The sequence below is a fragment of the Hyla sarda genome, chromosome 1 (genome assembly GCF_029499605.1).
Source record: "Hyla sarda isolate aHylSar1 chromosome 1, aHylSar1.hap1, whole genome shotgun sequence".
NCBI classification, from domain to species: domain Eukaryota; kingdom Metazoa; phylum Chordata; class Amphibia; order Anura; family Hylidae; genus Hyla; species Hyla sarda.
This window is the reverse complement of record NC_079189.1, coordinates 396,304,099-396,319,574: the sequence shown is the minus strand read 5'-3', so window position 1 is coordinate 396,319,574 and position 15,476 is coordinate 396,304,099. Positions and strand designations below refer to the sequence as shown.

Below are 15,476 nucleotides of genomic sequence, written 5' to 3'. Positions count from 1 at the left end.
GTGATCACCAATCTGACCCACAGAAAGTTGCACGGCTTAAAAGGGCACTGTCTGATCCCAAAACTTTTTATATGTTGTACTGATGAAAATTAAAGACCTTTTGTAATATGGTTGTTTACATTTTTTTTGAATGTTTAATAAAGAAAACGGGTCCTGAAAATCCCACCACTAGGGATACCCATACCTACGGGGACACTAACAAGTCCTGCAGCAGCATCAGGCTTGTCAATGAGTCATGGACAAGAGATGACTTATGGACAAGGCTGCATGAGTGTTGTGTTATGCGCTCCGGCCGCACACGTTGGCCGTGAGCGCATGGTCCCATTTCCTGCTGCTGCCGGTGGGGCTGGGACTCGCATTGCGGGACACGCCCGCATGTGAGCCCCAGTCTGTCACTCAACTGGTGTTTCTCTTGCTTCTGCCTCTCTGCTCTGGCCCGCATGTCCCCATCCCCTAGGGCACGTGCCGGAGCTTTAAGATTTAAAGGGCCAGTGCGCTCATTAGTGTAATTCACCTGTGGCTCATTGATAAAATCCTCCACCCTCCTAACTTCCCTGCCAGATCTTTGTTGCCTTGAGCCTGAGAGAAAGCAATCCTGTTGCCTTGCTGTGTATGTGATGCTTTGCTCCATGACCTGACCTTGCTCCTTGTCGCCTGCCTACTGACCATTTGCTATGTTCCTGACTACGCTACTGTGCCGCCTGCCCTGACCTTCTGCTATCCTGATTATGAGCTGTCTTATCCCTCCTGTGCCTCGCATCTCCTCAGCCACCTGTGTGGTTGAGCCATGCCAGGGGTAGCGACCTCGGTGCCGCCTGCCGCAGCAAGTCCATCCCACTTTGCGGCGGGTTCTGGTGGAAACCAGCGGCACCTTAAATTCTGTCCGCTCCCTGGTACGGTCCGAGTCATCTGCCACACAGGTCCAGCGGATCCACATCCACCGGGGTTCCTGTCTTCTTAAATGTGAGTGTTACAATGAGCAGACACATCAATCACCTCCCACCACCACAAGGGATACGCCTCCTTCCCCTGAGTGGATTTCAAACACTGTGAGCTAATGAAAATAGGTATTTTTATAATAAATATAAGGGATAAAGGCATAAAAATTAGATTTACATGGTCAGGATTAAGTACTGAGTAATATATTATTTATTTATTTTTTTGTGGGATCTGACAGGTACGCTTTAATATGTCAGTGAAAGTGGTCAGTCCCGGTTCAGTGACTTCTTGTGAACTTCAGGATGACATCATCACCTATTAAATCACTTCTGCTAGCTCCCAGACCCCTCACAGTTGTATCTGTATACTGCTATTACTATGGGATTAGAATGTATAGTAGATACACACCTCTCCTGAGGCTCTGTTCACACATTACGTTTCTTCACTCAAGGTAGTGGAAAAAAGGTATTTATTCCATCCAAAGTAGTGTCTTTATAAAAGCAAACAATGTTTCAACTTGCTCAACCCAGTCTTTTTAAAGCAGTGTAGACTAGTGAGAGCATAATATATATCTATGGGCATCAATCAAATACCAGAAAGTGCATCAATTAATAAAAGACACCAGTCTTTTTCAAGCAGTGTAGACTGGTGTGAATACATGAATATAAAATCCTCTCATAATACAAAGTATAAAGTGTCAAATTCTACCTATTACAGTGCAAAGTACATACATTATTATTAGTATTAGAAAACTCATAATTGTTCCTAGAGGATTCATGTGCAAACAATAATTGTCATATTGGGGGCCAGGAATGCTTACTCACCATTTATATACATATTTAGAGACCAATAATGCAATAACCACTTAAAGGGGGTCTACAAAATGGTGCATGCACACCTGCACTCAGGGTCCGCTCAGAGCGGAAGGGAATCCCCAGAGCCAAATAAGTGCATACATCTTCTCTGCACAGGTGCTGTACTCTATTCTTGCACATCTGTGGCCATCTTTAAACAGGGCACTTCAGTAAACTGGTAATCAGCAATACTCCAGTACATCCGCTACTGTTGCATGTTATGCTCTAGTAAGTGTAATCACCAATTCAGTACCATGTATTTTAATGTGTAACTACTGACTATAAGCAAGTTAGCTTAGGCAGCTAGATCCCTGAGTTCTAAATGCATACAGAGATGTCCTTGAAAGAACACATACAGCATATGAGTAGGTAACACTCTGCGTTAGCTCAGCAAATCGCTGTGGAAGTGCAATGTATTAGGAGCCCGGAGACTAAATGTAGTGCCCAGATAGTCATCCAGCTACACTAAATTTACACACCTTTTAAGAACCTCACAGTCAAAGTAATTTATAGACCCACTCAAAACACTCATACACACCTAAAAATCTTTGGGAAAATAACCATCCACAGGATATAAGTCTCTGGGTGGAGACAATAAACTACATACCTATATCTACTGTACATTGCCTCCAGGGAATCAATCCCAAATCAGACAGACCTCCTTAGTGCAAAAAATGTTTCATATTTATTAGAAATTCAAAGAAAATATTTGCAGAAAAAAATCAAAATAACAAGAGGTAAAGGTGAGCAATCTTGTCATTTTTCTTCTTCAAATCTGTAAGATAAGAATAAGTTACTCCTTACTTTTCTTCACATACCAACATGTATAGTCACCGAATCAAGGGGCTATATCCAGTCACCTCTTCATAATCCTACTCAGCTTGAATCAACATTTAGGCCATTTGGTTTAAAGGTAATAAGTGTAAAAATCCTTTTAGGTTTACAATTTTTTTATTTATTTATTTATTTTTAAGTCTGCATATTGCTCCCATGTTTAAAATTGCAAGACTTTATCCAAGATCATGAATCTAAGTTCCTTTCGCTATGCCCCTTCTCTGCCAAGTGTTTATACACAGCAAGATCGTTTTTTTCTTTCTGATAGTATACCTACAGTATTCTGGTTTAAATGTGTCTTCAGGTCCCATGTGGTCTCTCCAACATAGAGAAAACCACATGAGCGCCAAAGCACGTAAACCACATATTCAGAATTACATGTATTATAGTATTTGATGAGACGACTGGTTTCTGTAGAGGAGTATGTGAACGCTCTTCTTTTCTGCATAAGGGTATGTTCACACATACAGGATCCTGCGCAGATTTAATGCGCAGGATTTGTTACTGCCGATTAGAAGTTGTGCCCAGTCATTTAGTTTACATTGAAATCTGCAGAAGAAAATCCTGTGCATCAAATCCTGCGCATCAAATCTGCGTACGTGTGAACGTACCTTGAGGCAAAGGGTGCTCTAATATGATGGAGGAGGTAGTACGCGTAATTGTTTTATTTTGTTTGTTTTATTTCCCCAAATATATGAAGCTTGTATACACTATGTATGCTTCGTCCTAAATATACGTGGATTGCAGCGCCATGTGTTTTTTTTTTCTTCACTCCACCTGTATCCTGGATTCCTGGCAGGCAGTGGGATCCTCACGGCCTGACACCACCTGGCATAGCAGCAATCCTTCCTTCCATGTACCTCATATTCACTGGGGCATTGAGCGTATATTCATATGCTCAAAGGTGAGCAGTTAAACTGTAGCCCTTAATCTGCCTACCTATATACTGAGGGTTATACACAAGTTCCTGTCCTCCATCTTTCTTTCTTTTCCTTCTCCATAACAGTAAAGTGTATGTGGTGATCTATGGTATTAAGATATTTATAAAAGCTCTGTAGTTCAGTCACGTTACTTGTCCAGACGAAGAAGATGTCATATATGTATTGCCTCTATCTTAGACATGCCTTAAGTAGTGGGACACATAAAAGATCATCTCCTCCAAAATTGTCATACAAATATTTGTATATGTTGACACCACATTGCTCCCCATAGCAGTACCCTGTTTTTGTAAAAAAAAACAAGCGAAAAAAAAGCAACATATAATCAAACAAGAAATTATTGTTCTCAAGTTCCCTTTGCTGTATGAACGTATGGGTCCCTGACCAAGGCTCCAGAGTCTGCATGCACCAAATGCTGGAGTAAATTTGGACTTTTTGATGTATTGCTCTTCTTTTAAGTTAACATATGTATGTAGATCAATCTCCCCTAAATATGTTGGTAGGTAGGTAGACAGGTAGATACTTTTCTAGCTAGTTAGAAAGACAGGTAGGTAGCTAGGTATGTATACAGGTAGCTAGCCAGGTAGTAAGCTATCCATGTAGATAGCTAGGTAGGCAGCTAACCAGATAGATAGATAGACAGGTAGGTAAGTAAGTGTGTAGTCAGGTAGGCAAGTATCTCTCTAGGAAGGGAGTCTGGTAGGTAGGTAGCCAATTATCTAGGTAGGTAGGGAATACAAAAGCTAAATTTGAAAAAGACTGGATAGAGTCAATACCTCGCTGTTAACATTATAGTGGAATAAAAAATGTTCACCGTTTTTTGTAGGTAGGTAGCTAGCTAGGTAGGTGGGTAGACAGTCAAGTAGGAAGGTAGCTATGTAGGTATCTAGCTGGATAGGCAGGCAGCCAGGTAGATAGGTTGATAGGCTGATAGGTAGCCAGATAGGTAGAAAGCCAGATAATTAGGTAAGTAGCCAGGTAGGTAGCCCCCCCACCCAATAGGTAGGTATGTCCCTAGGATATTTCCCCCCATCTTCCAGGATGAAGAAAATAAAAGCATTCTCACCTGATGTCTCACACAATGATCTCCAGAACAGCCTGGCTGCGTCCTTTCTCCTCTACAGTGCAGGCGCCGAAGAGTGATATAGTTGTGTCTGCGCTCCGTAAAGGGCTTGTTTTTCAGTGTGGGCCGCAGGTCCAGCAGCAGACACTGAGTGGCAGCTTTCACCTGCATATAAATAAAATAAATATATATATATATATATATATATATATATATATATATATATTTCGGGCTGCAAATTGAAAGCCCCTCTCAAGATGCTGCCAATCAATAGACCCAGTGGGGAACATAGTAGAGTCACCCTGACAACAGGCCAACCAAAGTCCTATGGAATCGCTCAATGATTGTGCAAGCAGATAACAGACTAAACTAGAAGATTACTGTGAATTTATACAATAAAAAAAACACTGGGGGAGATTTATCAAAACCTGTGCTGAGAATAGCAACCAGTTAGGCTGGGTTCACACCACGTTTTTCAAACACGGTTACCGTATACGGTTTTCCGCTAAAAAACGTATGGCAAAAACTGTATGCAACCGTATACAACCGTGTGACTCCAAATTAAAACGTATATGGTTTTTCCCCGTACGGTTCTATCCGTTTGCATCAGTTTTTGCCAACGGTTTTGCTATTTTGTTGGAATCAGTTTTCCAGTAATTTAATAAAGTTACTATTGTTCTATTGAAATTCCAATCTGCGCATGTGTCAACTCCAAAAACGGATTAGAAAAACCGTGTGCAACCGTATTCTGAAATTCTGTGTACGGTTCTCATAGACAACAATGTTAAAAGAACCGCATACGGTTCGCATACGGTTTTCCAACCGGAGGCAAAAACGTGGTCGACAGCGTTTTTGCCTACGGTTGAAAAATCGGCAAAACCGTATCAGAGGCAAAACGGAAGCAACCGTACACAACATTTGGAATACGGTTTACAATGCATTCTCTATGCATACGGTTTCGGATATGGTCGTATACTTTTTTTGCGGAAAACCGTATACGGTTACCGTATTTGAAAAACGTGGTGTGAACCCAGCCTTACACTGCTTCTTTTATTTTTCAGAGGCCTTTTCAAAAATGAAAGAAGTGATTTGATTGGTTGCCATGGGGAACTGGTCAACTTTTCCACTTCACAAATTCTGATGAATCCCCCACCTACTGAGCATTTGAAAAGTGGCTATTGCAGACATGGCCAAAATTAGCCATTTCAGCTGACCATTATTTCTGTGTAAATTGACCAGGCTCCCCGCTGCACCCCCTGCAGCAGCCCCAGCACAGAGTCTGAAAGGGGCTCACCATTGCCAACACCACATATACACTGCTCACGCTCCTGCTCCCCTCTCCCCGACCCGAACCCCTGCTCCTGATGTAACCACGCAATAAAATAAACTTTCTTTGGCAAGTAACCGGATGAGTGCGACATCATTTCTTTTTTACATTTTTGTAGCATGTGAAATTGATTGTCAATCAGTGTTGCTTCCTGAGTGGACAGTGTGATTTCACAGAAGTGTGATTGACTTGGAGTTACATTGTGTTCTTTAAGTGTTCCCTTTATTTTTTTGAGCAGTGTATATATATTTTTAAAACACCTTCAGCATGTGAGATGGTTAATATCGGTGCTGACTCTATTGGTGGAGCAGGCTCATACATTGTTTCTTGCTCCACCACAGACCCGCAGGGAAGAATTAGACTTCCCATGCCCTTGGATGATGCTGCTCATCGGGTAACTAACTTTCTGGGGGAATGCGGGAAGGGGGCAGGTTTGGGGGTCAGTGCGAGGTAAATGGGCACTATCTCTGTGTTTCCCAACCAGGCTCCCTCCAGCTTTTGTAAAACAACAACTCCCAGCATGCCATTTGGCTGTCTGGGCATGCTGGGAGTTAAAGTTTTGCAACAGCTGGAGGCGCCCTGGTTGGGAAACATTGAGATAGTGCCCATTTACCTTGCACTGACCCCCAAATCTATTTATCTAAGTATCTATCACTTTATCTCATATCTATCTATTTATCTCATAACCATCTCCATACCTATCTATCTATCTGTCTGTCTGTCTGTCTATCTATCTAGTTATTCTGGGGGCATTACTTACCTGGGGCACTACCAACTGAAGGCATTATCTACTACCTACCTACTGAGGTCATTACCTACTACCTACCTACAGTGGGAATTACCTACAACCTACCTGGGGCACTACCTACTGGGGGCATTTTCTACTACCTTTCTACTACTGGGGGCATTACCTACTACAAACTGATGGGGTGCATTACCTACAACCTACCTGGGGGCATTATCTTCTACCTACTTACTGGGGGCATTACCTCCCTGAGAGCATTACCTAGGGCCAACCTACTGGAGGCTTCTGCCTTATACGGAGATTCCCTACCTACCTACTGGAGACACTATCTAATAGGGGAGGGGAAATTACCTATCCACCACAACCCAACCTCCCTACCCTTACCCCCCAAGTGCCCAGGTATTGAGCTGTGCAAGGGGCCCCAAAATTTATAATGGCAGTGCTGATATTGACCCTATCAAGTAGGTATTCCCCAAAGTGGAGATCCCTTTAGGGTCTATTCACACATACAGTATACTGCACATATTTAATGTGCAGGACTTGAAGCTGCAAATTTAAAGCTGTATGCAGTCATTTAGTTTACATTAAACTCTACAGCATAAAATCCTGCGCATTAAATCATGCGCGTCAAATCTGTGCAGGATACTGTACCTGTGAATATACCATTAGAGAACATTTACATTGTAGTATGCAACATGATATAGAGTCCCCATTACACAGGCATAGACACAAGTTATGCAAATGAACTGAAAACAATGCAAACCCTTAAACTTTTTTACTAATACAACTGAGTAGTAAAATCGTGTATAAAACTTTCCATTTTCATTGTGGTGAGAGACTAAGCTTTAGAATGAGCAACGTATACTGCAGAATTGTACCATGCCTATAGGGCCAACGTCACGGAGCTCTTTACAAGACATCTGGCATTTGAGGAAGAGGTCAACCTTTTCTGTTTCTTAGACCCCAGAGACAGAAACAGATTCTTCACAGGATACGTAGTCACATGAGCACTCCGCCTCGCCTCGCCTCTATATCATAATTGGTACTTCCCTTTGTGATGAGCTCATATTTGTGTCCTGACCAGAAAGGAGGAGATAGTTTCTTCTCCTATTTCAAGATCCCAGTCAGGTTACCGAACAATAATGTGTGGGATCTGTGTGTTCAAGAGATGATCTAAAAAATAGGTCTCTTACTAAACAGGGCATGTATTTGTTACATCAGGATTACGAGATCATGCCAATTAGTGCCAACAGAGGTGAGCAGGCCAGAGGACGGTTGTCATGGAAACCAGACCACCAGACTGACCACATCCACAGGATGCCTGCCCACACAAGCCATGGCAGGAGACTTTTCTTTTTATGAATCTAATTACACAGCTAACATTCTCCCTGTAGGTCTCAATCAGTATATACATATATATATATATATATATATATATATATATATATATATTTACCATACTTTTTTTTTTATTACTACAGCATACATTCATATATAAAGAGCAGTTGCCTCTTTGGTAAACCTATATGTAGACATACACACTGTACATACTAATATGCATGCGGTGTCCCAGTACAACTGTTCCAGCTACCATCCTAAGAAAGTTGTTGGGTGTCTGAGAGTCTAAAGGTTTGCTTATTGCAAAACATAAATAAGAGTACTTGAAAGCTTTTCAAATGTATTTTTGTACACTACACTGAATGTAATGCATACACTGAGGTTCTGCCTAGTGTCAAGGTTTAATATTTCTTGCATACACTGTTCACAGAAGAATGGTGCTTTGGTCACATGCTACTCCTAGCCAGTAGAAAGTCTCTAGTCCAACCTCTCTATCCCAGGAGAATGGGAGGACCTAAACATGTTAGAGCAAGTCTTGCTCTGGGCTTAGCAAGTGCCACATGTGTATATTCTAACTCTGCTATAGATAGACATACCTATGGCTTCTGTTTTGTCACAGAAGCCAATGCAAAGTGACTAAAGTGAAGTCTATATTTGTACCTTGCACCAGAGTAAACCAACCTGTGACGATCCTCTACAGTAGATTCAGTAACATTGGATGCAGAATATGAGATCCAGAGAACATATACATTATTCATACATCTGAATAAGTAATTTCATGTACATGTGCTAAGGAAGCACCGAAAGAGTGCTAAATTCAGTATAGCTGCTGCAAAAGCAATATTAAAAGGAACAGTGACCAAATATCCATTTTTCTGTCTGATAATCTGTAACAAGTTATACCAAAGTAACGGCATCCCGCTGGAATTGCAGCAGAAGTTTGAATAACGTTTACAAGTTGTTTCATGAGTATAATTCCTGCACTTTTAATATGTTAACAGCCATATTGACAAAAGCTCAGGGGTCACAGAGGATGTTGGTTTAGTACACAAGTCTGCCATGTGACAAACATTATGCGCTACCACACCTAGCATAACTCATAATTTCCCTTACTGGCTTACATATAGATATACATATACAGTGATCCCTCAACTTACAATGGCCTCAACAAACAATAGTTTCAACATACAATGGTCTTTTCTGGACCATCATAAGTTGAAACCAGACTCAACATACAATGTAAAGACAGTCCAGATCTGTGAAACGTGTCAATGGCTTGAAGAACCGACCAATCAAAATGGGCATTCACTGGTAAAACACCTGTATTACTGAAGTGTATGCACTGACTGGTGGCTGGTATTACATGTTCTGTACACTTTACCTGTATCAGGGTTAGCTGCTCTTTTGGACACCAGGTGAGGGCGAGTCCATTACTTTTTTGGGACATTGCGTGTACTGTACAGGACCCTGAAGACGCTTCTGTCCTCTACATAGACCAGTGTTTCCCATGCAGGGTGGCCCCAGCTTTTGCAAAACTACAACTCCCAGCATGCCCGGACAGCCTTTGGCTGTCCGGGCATGCTGGGAGTTGTAGTTTTGCAACAGCTGGAGGCTCCCTGCTTGGAAAACACTGACATAGACAGTGATTTACAGCTCCCAGCAGATCTTTCCTACTTTTATATGTAAGGACTTGCTTTATCTATATTAGTTATCTACTTATTTTTCTTTAATTCTCACTTTTTCCTATTTTTGGGTGACATTTTGGTGCTTTTAGAACCAATTACCAGGTTTCCATAGAGTTCTGGTCTCAACATACAATGGTTTCAACTTACAATGGTCGTCCCAGAACCAATTAATATTGTAACTTGAGGGATCACTGTACACATATACATTGAACCCTCTGTGAGAAGACTCTCCTCTTTGAGATGGCTACTATGTATAATTTATGATAGACAGAAAGTGAAATCTGGTGTCAACAAGGGGGTGGTCTTCTCAATATAGAAGAATCGGTGTTCCCATAAAAGCGTCAACGGAAGAAGGGATACCAAATACCCTCTGTTGCCAAGATTGCTTAACAAAGCATAGGTTAGACTGAGGACACATTTGTCCCACAATCCGCCACCATCCCAGATTAGAAATAGTTTGGAATGCTGGATTTTGCAGCTGATGTCCCATTCATTGCCCCAAAGTCGCTGGACCTAATGGCTTTTTTGTCATCCAACAGGGATTTGCCGGATCAAATAACAGTGCATGCAGTGGTTTTTGTTCCAACACCTGCACACAAAATGCCGGATGCTGATTGAATGGAAAGGAAGCTATCCTGTTTACAGCAGCCTATATTCTGCCCATATAGAGCAGCAATAGCGGTCAGAAAATGGTCTGTGTTTATTGATGACATGAATGGAATGTCTTGCTTGGTTGAAGTGTATATTCATGAAGTGCGGTTCTTGCGATTCCCCAATATAGATTAATGACATTAGCCTTGCTGATATCTACAAAAAGGAAGTTGCTGTGACTAGTTGGAAGGTTTTTATGACTAGGTAGAACATTTGTTATTGCTTTGTTCCCTAGGACACAAATCAGTGCACAGTGTGTCCCTAACAGGATAAGGTATGGTGCACACACATATATATATATTTATATACATTGTTCTGGAAAAGGAGCTTCCTATTTCCTCATTGCCTTATCACTGGCGCCTGAGGGCACTTCCTCTGATGTCATTTCCTATTGCTTTCTATTTTCCTCACTGCCACCTGTCTGCCCCAAGGGATATCTTTATTTTAATCAACCAATTGTGTGACAGGAGGAAGAAAAGAACATTGTCATGAGTTACAATAAGATAAGTGTTGTAAAAAAAAAAAAAAAACTCCATTTTGCGTACTGTCACCCTCCTTAAAAGACTACAAAGTTGATGCCAAGTGATATCCTGTGTTTTGTGATGTGTTATGGGTCACCGTTTATGCCATTCTTTACAGGACACACTGCAGAATGTTAAACTGTGCTTTTATGTTTTGTGATAATGTAATTGTGTGTTTGCTGTAGTTACTGTGCGGTTTGGAGAGGGGGCAGTCCGAGAGTGTTGAGACCCAATTAGCTCCTAGCAGGCTATAACTACCCCTCCCCTTACTACAATAAATAATTAAATAATAACTGACCCAACAACAATTTAACTTTTGCGTGGGTGGGGATTAGCCACAGCTTTATTTATAAAATTACTTATATAAATAACAATTTAACTGTAACAAAGACACCGATTGGCTTCTTGCCAACCCAAGAGGTGCTGCCACACTGTCCTGTGTGGAGGTCTACCCCGGGTTGACCCCGCTTTCACCGTCTTCTTACCGCCAAGCTGTGACTTACAACAAACAAAGATACAAAAAAAGGAGGGAGGGCAAAACTCCGGGTCCTGGGCAGATTGAGAGGGGGGGGGGGAGGGAGACTTAGTAAATCTTACCACCAGGAGTAGAACCAACACAGAGAAAACTATAATGAAAAGATTTGCAGCTTTTCCTGTGTCTGTTTCACTCCTTGCTGTGGCTAAAAATACTGAGCAAAATGCTGACCAAATACTATGTGTGATCATGACCTAAAATGGGCTATTTTGTGATGTATTTTGAAAATTGTACAATGAAAAAGGTGAAAAACTGTAATAAACAGCACGTATTTCCTGGCCTGTGTGAAGTTATACCACTGTTTCAGTGTTGACTGCTATAGACCATCCGAGTGTAGCAGACTCATTAATTGCAAGAAAAGTTGTGGCTGGGAAAGCCTGTGAAATGATAGGTCCATGGGATGTCTTGGCCTGCAATTACCTTCAGCAATTGCTGAAGTTAGAGCTAGGCCAGAGATTTATGAAGTAGAAGCAGACTATCCAAGACATCAGAGACTGTCGTGTGAGAAACCCTCATATAGTGTTGAGTTACAGAGTTTAGCCCAATGGGGTTGGGATCCTCCTGGTCCTGTGGGACCCAATATAAAACTTGAACGGGCGTTTTTTTGTCTTCTGTGGGCCACAAAATCCTGCAAACCTCTGGAATGGCACAGTGGGCTGATGAAATGGCACAAGAGGGTGATGAAATGGCACAGGGGTAATGAAATTGCAAAGGTGGGCTAATGAAATTGCATAATGGGGGGGCTATCTCTGCAAGCTGTGAAAAAATGTTTGTGGGAGCGGGCGGGATTGGACACACATGTTGTGGGAGCAGGCAGGATTGGAAAACACAACTTGCGGAAGCAGGTTGTAATGGTCTAAAATTCTGCGGGAGCGGGCGGGAAGGGGATTAAGAAAACCCTAAAGCTTGTTCTACAAATTACTGTGTAGGGAGATAGCAAAGGTATCCCAAGTTGCACAGGGCAGAGACTGTGGAGAGTACATCAATGAGCAGATGAGTACAGAATGAGTTAATGAGCTGCTGCCACAATAGTACTGCCAGCCTATGTTTCTTTTTAGGAACTGTGCACAGATATATTGATGATGTAACCACTAAGACAAGAGCCCATTGAGTTCAACCTAAAACCCAACAGAGTTGATCCAGAGGAAGGCAAAAACCCTCATGGGGCTGATGCCAATTGCCCCATGACAGAGGAAAAATTCCTCCCCAACCCCAATATGGCAATTAGAATAAATCCCTGGATCAACGTCCTATCCCTGTAACTCTATTATCCATAACCTGTAATATTATACACTGCTAAAAAAAATAAAGGAAACACTAAGAAAAAACATCCTAGATCTGAATGAATGAACTAATCGTATGAAATACTTTCGTCTTTATATAGTTGAATAGGCTGACAACAAAATCACACAAAAATTATCAATGGAAATCAAATTTATCAACCCATGGAGGTCTGGATATGGAGTCACACTCAAAATCAAAGTGGAAAATCACACTACATGCTGATCCAACTTTGATGTAACGTCCTTAAAACAAGTCAAAATGAGGCTCAGTAGTGTGTGTGGCCTCCACGTGCCCATATGATCTCCCTACAACGTCTGGGCATGCTCCTGATGAGGTGGCGGATGTCCTCCCAGACCTGGACTAAAGCATCCGCCAACTCCTGGACAGTCTGTGGTGCAACGTGGCGTTGGTGGATGGAGCGAGACATGATGTCCCAGATGTGCTCAGTCGGATCCAGGGCTGAAGAACGGGTGGGCCAGTCCAAAGCATCAATGCCTTCCTCTTGCAGGAACTGTTTCAGGCAGCAGAACATTCTCCACGGCATCTTGAGACTCTGTCACATCTGTCACATGTGCTCAGTGTGAACCTGCTTTCATCTGTGAAGAGCACAGGGCACCAGTGACGAATTTTGCCAATCTTGTTGTTCTCTGGCAAATGCCAAACGTCCTGCACAGTGTTGGGCTGTAAGCACAACACCCACCTGTGAACGTCGGGCCCTCATACCACCTCATGGAGTGTGCTTCTGACTGTTTGAGTGGACACATGCACATTTGTGGCCTGCTGGTGGTCATTTTGCAGGGCTCTGGCAGTGCTCCTCCTACTCCTCCTTGCACAAAGGCAGAGTTAGCGGTCCTGCTGCTGGGTTGTTGCCTACGGCCTCCTCCACATTCCCTTATGTACTGGTCTGTCTCCTGGTAGCGCCTCCATGCTCTGGACACTACGCTGACAGACACAGCAAACCTTCTTGCCACAGCTCGCACTGATGTGCCATCCTGGATGAGCTGCACTACCTAAGCCACTTGTGTGGGTTGACTCAGTCTCATGCTACCACTAGAGTGAAAGCACTGCCATCATTCAAAAGTGACCAAAACATCAGCCAGGAAGCATAGGAACTGAGAAGTGGTCTGTGGTCACCACCTGCAGAACCACTCCTTTTTTGGGGGTGTCTTGCTAATTGCCTATATTTTCCACCTGTTGTCTGTTCCATTTGTACAACAGCATGTGAAATTGATTGTCAATCAGTGTTGCTTCCTGAGTGGACAGTGTGATTTCACAGGAGTGTGATTGACTTGGAGTTACATTGTGTTGTTTAAGTGTTCTCTTTATTTTTTTGAGCAGTGTATTTTTCCAGAAAAGCATACAGACCACCCTTGAACTTGTTTGAGTCAGACATCACAACATCATGTGGCAGAAAGTTCCATAGTCTCACTGCTCTTACAGTAAAGAATCTGTCTGTGATGATGGAGAAACCTTCTTTCCTCTATACGTAGAGGATGCCCCCCTTGTCATGGTTACTAGGTATAAAAAGATCACTAGAAAGATCTCTGTACTGTCCATTCATATATTTGTCCATTGTGATCAGATCACCCCCAACTAAACTAAATAACCCCAAGCTTGATAACCTGTCTTGGTCCTGTAATCCTCCCATACCATTAATTATCTTTGTCGCCCTCCTCTACACCCTTTCCAGTTCAGCCATGTACTTCTTATATACCCATCTTGGCTTATCACATCTTTTATGCCGACCTAAAAATGATGATGCCACACGAATCATGCTGCGATCGTTCTTGCATCCCTGCTTGTACAATGATTCACCCGTGTAAGAGGTTCCTTAAACAAGCTCTAATCTACTAGATCTGAGCATGTTTCGGGCATGCTTTGGCCTGTCTAAAATGGCCCTATATCTGCACAGTGCTGTGAAATATGTTGGTGCTACATCAGCAACAACAAATTTATCTCAGAATTTATTTGAGAATAATAAGTCACTGCCAGAACAAAGGATTGTGCCTACTGACACGGAGCATGCTCATTCCTTCTTTCCCCATACACATTAAATTGTCAGCTGATCCCTGAAATCATGTGGGTTGGATGACTTTGATCTGATATGCGTGACAAACTTTAATAATGTTGAATGCTGTGAACAGTGACTGTATTTCTTCAATGTAGTAATACTTGTCTAAATGGTTTAGTCTAGTGCAATAAGTGAATAGAAATAAGGAGAATGGTTATTGGTTGTGAACTGTAGAAGTCCTTAATTGGTAATAGAATAGTGAGTCCAGCCTGTCAACCTCAATGGTTCTTCAATTTCACATTGCTTGCCAGAGAATAAAAAGAACATGTTGCAATAGGTTTTATCCTAAATTACCTCATGATGTAGTTCACATGATGAAGAGAGATTTGGTGAGTCAAACCATTTATTGTTATTTCCTTATAAATGGTAACATATGAGGTTTTTAGAGAAAACTCAATACAGGTTTCTAGTAACCATTGCCTCCAGCTTCTGTTTATGTCTTTGTCAGTGACAAGTTGAAAACCAAAAAGGGGTTTTACAACAGTGATCAAGGACTGCCTACAAGCTGGGACCAGCAAAACAATTTATTTGAAAAGATTTTGGACCCTTTCACTTTTTTTTCCACATTTTGTTATATTGTGGCCTTGTGGTAAAATAAGAAAAACAAAATAACAATTTTACCCCCAATCATTCTGCACTTAAATGGGCACTGTCATCAACTTTATTTTTGATATGTTGTAGCACTTATGTA

The 15,476-nt window shown here is 41.9% G+C and overlaps 1 long non-coding RNA gene across 1 annotated transcript; it reads right to left on the bottom strand.

The window, feature by feature from the left end:
• Nucleotides 1-2,462: 2,462 nt before the first annotated feature.
• LOC130276826 (uncharacterized) lies at nucleotides 2,463-7,985 on the bottom strand. The gene is made up of 3 exons (XR_008845258.1): nucleotides 7,579-7,985; nucleotides 4,632-4,793; nucleotides 2,463-2,568 (listed from the first exon to the last, which is right to left on the bottom strand). It is a non-coding gene; the product is annotated as an uncharacterized LOC130276826 (long non-coding RNA).
• Nucleotides 7,986-15,476: the final 7,491 nt, after the last annotated feature.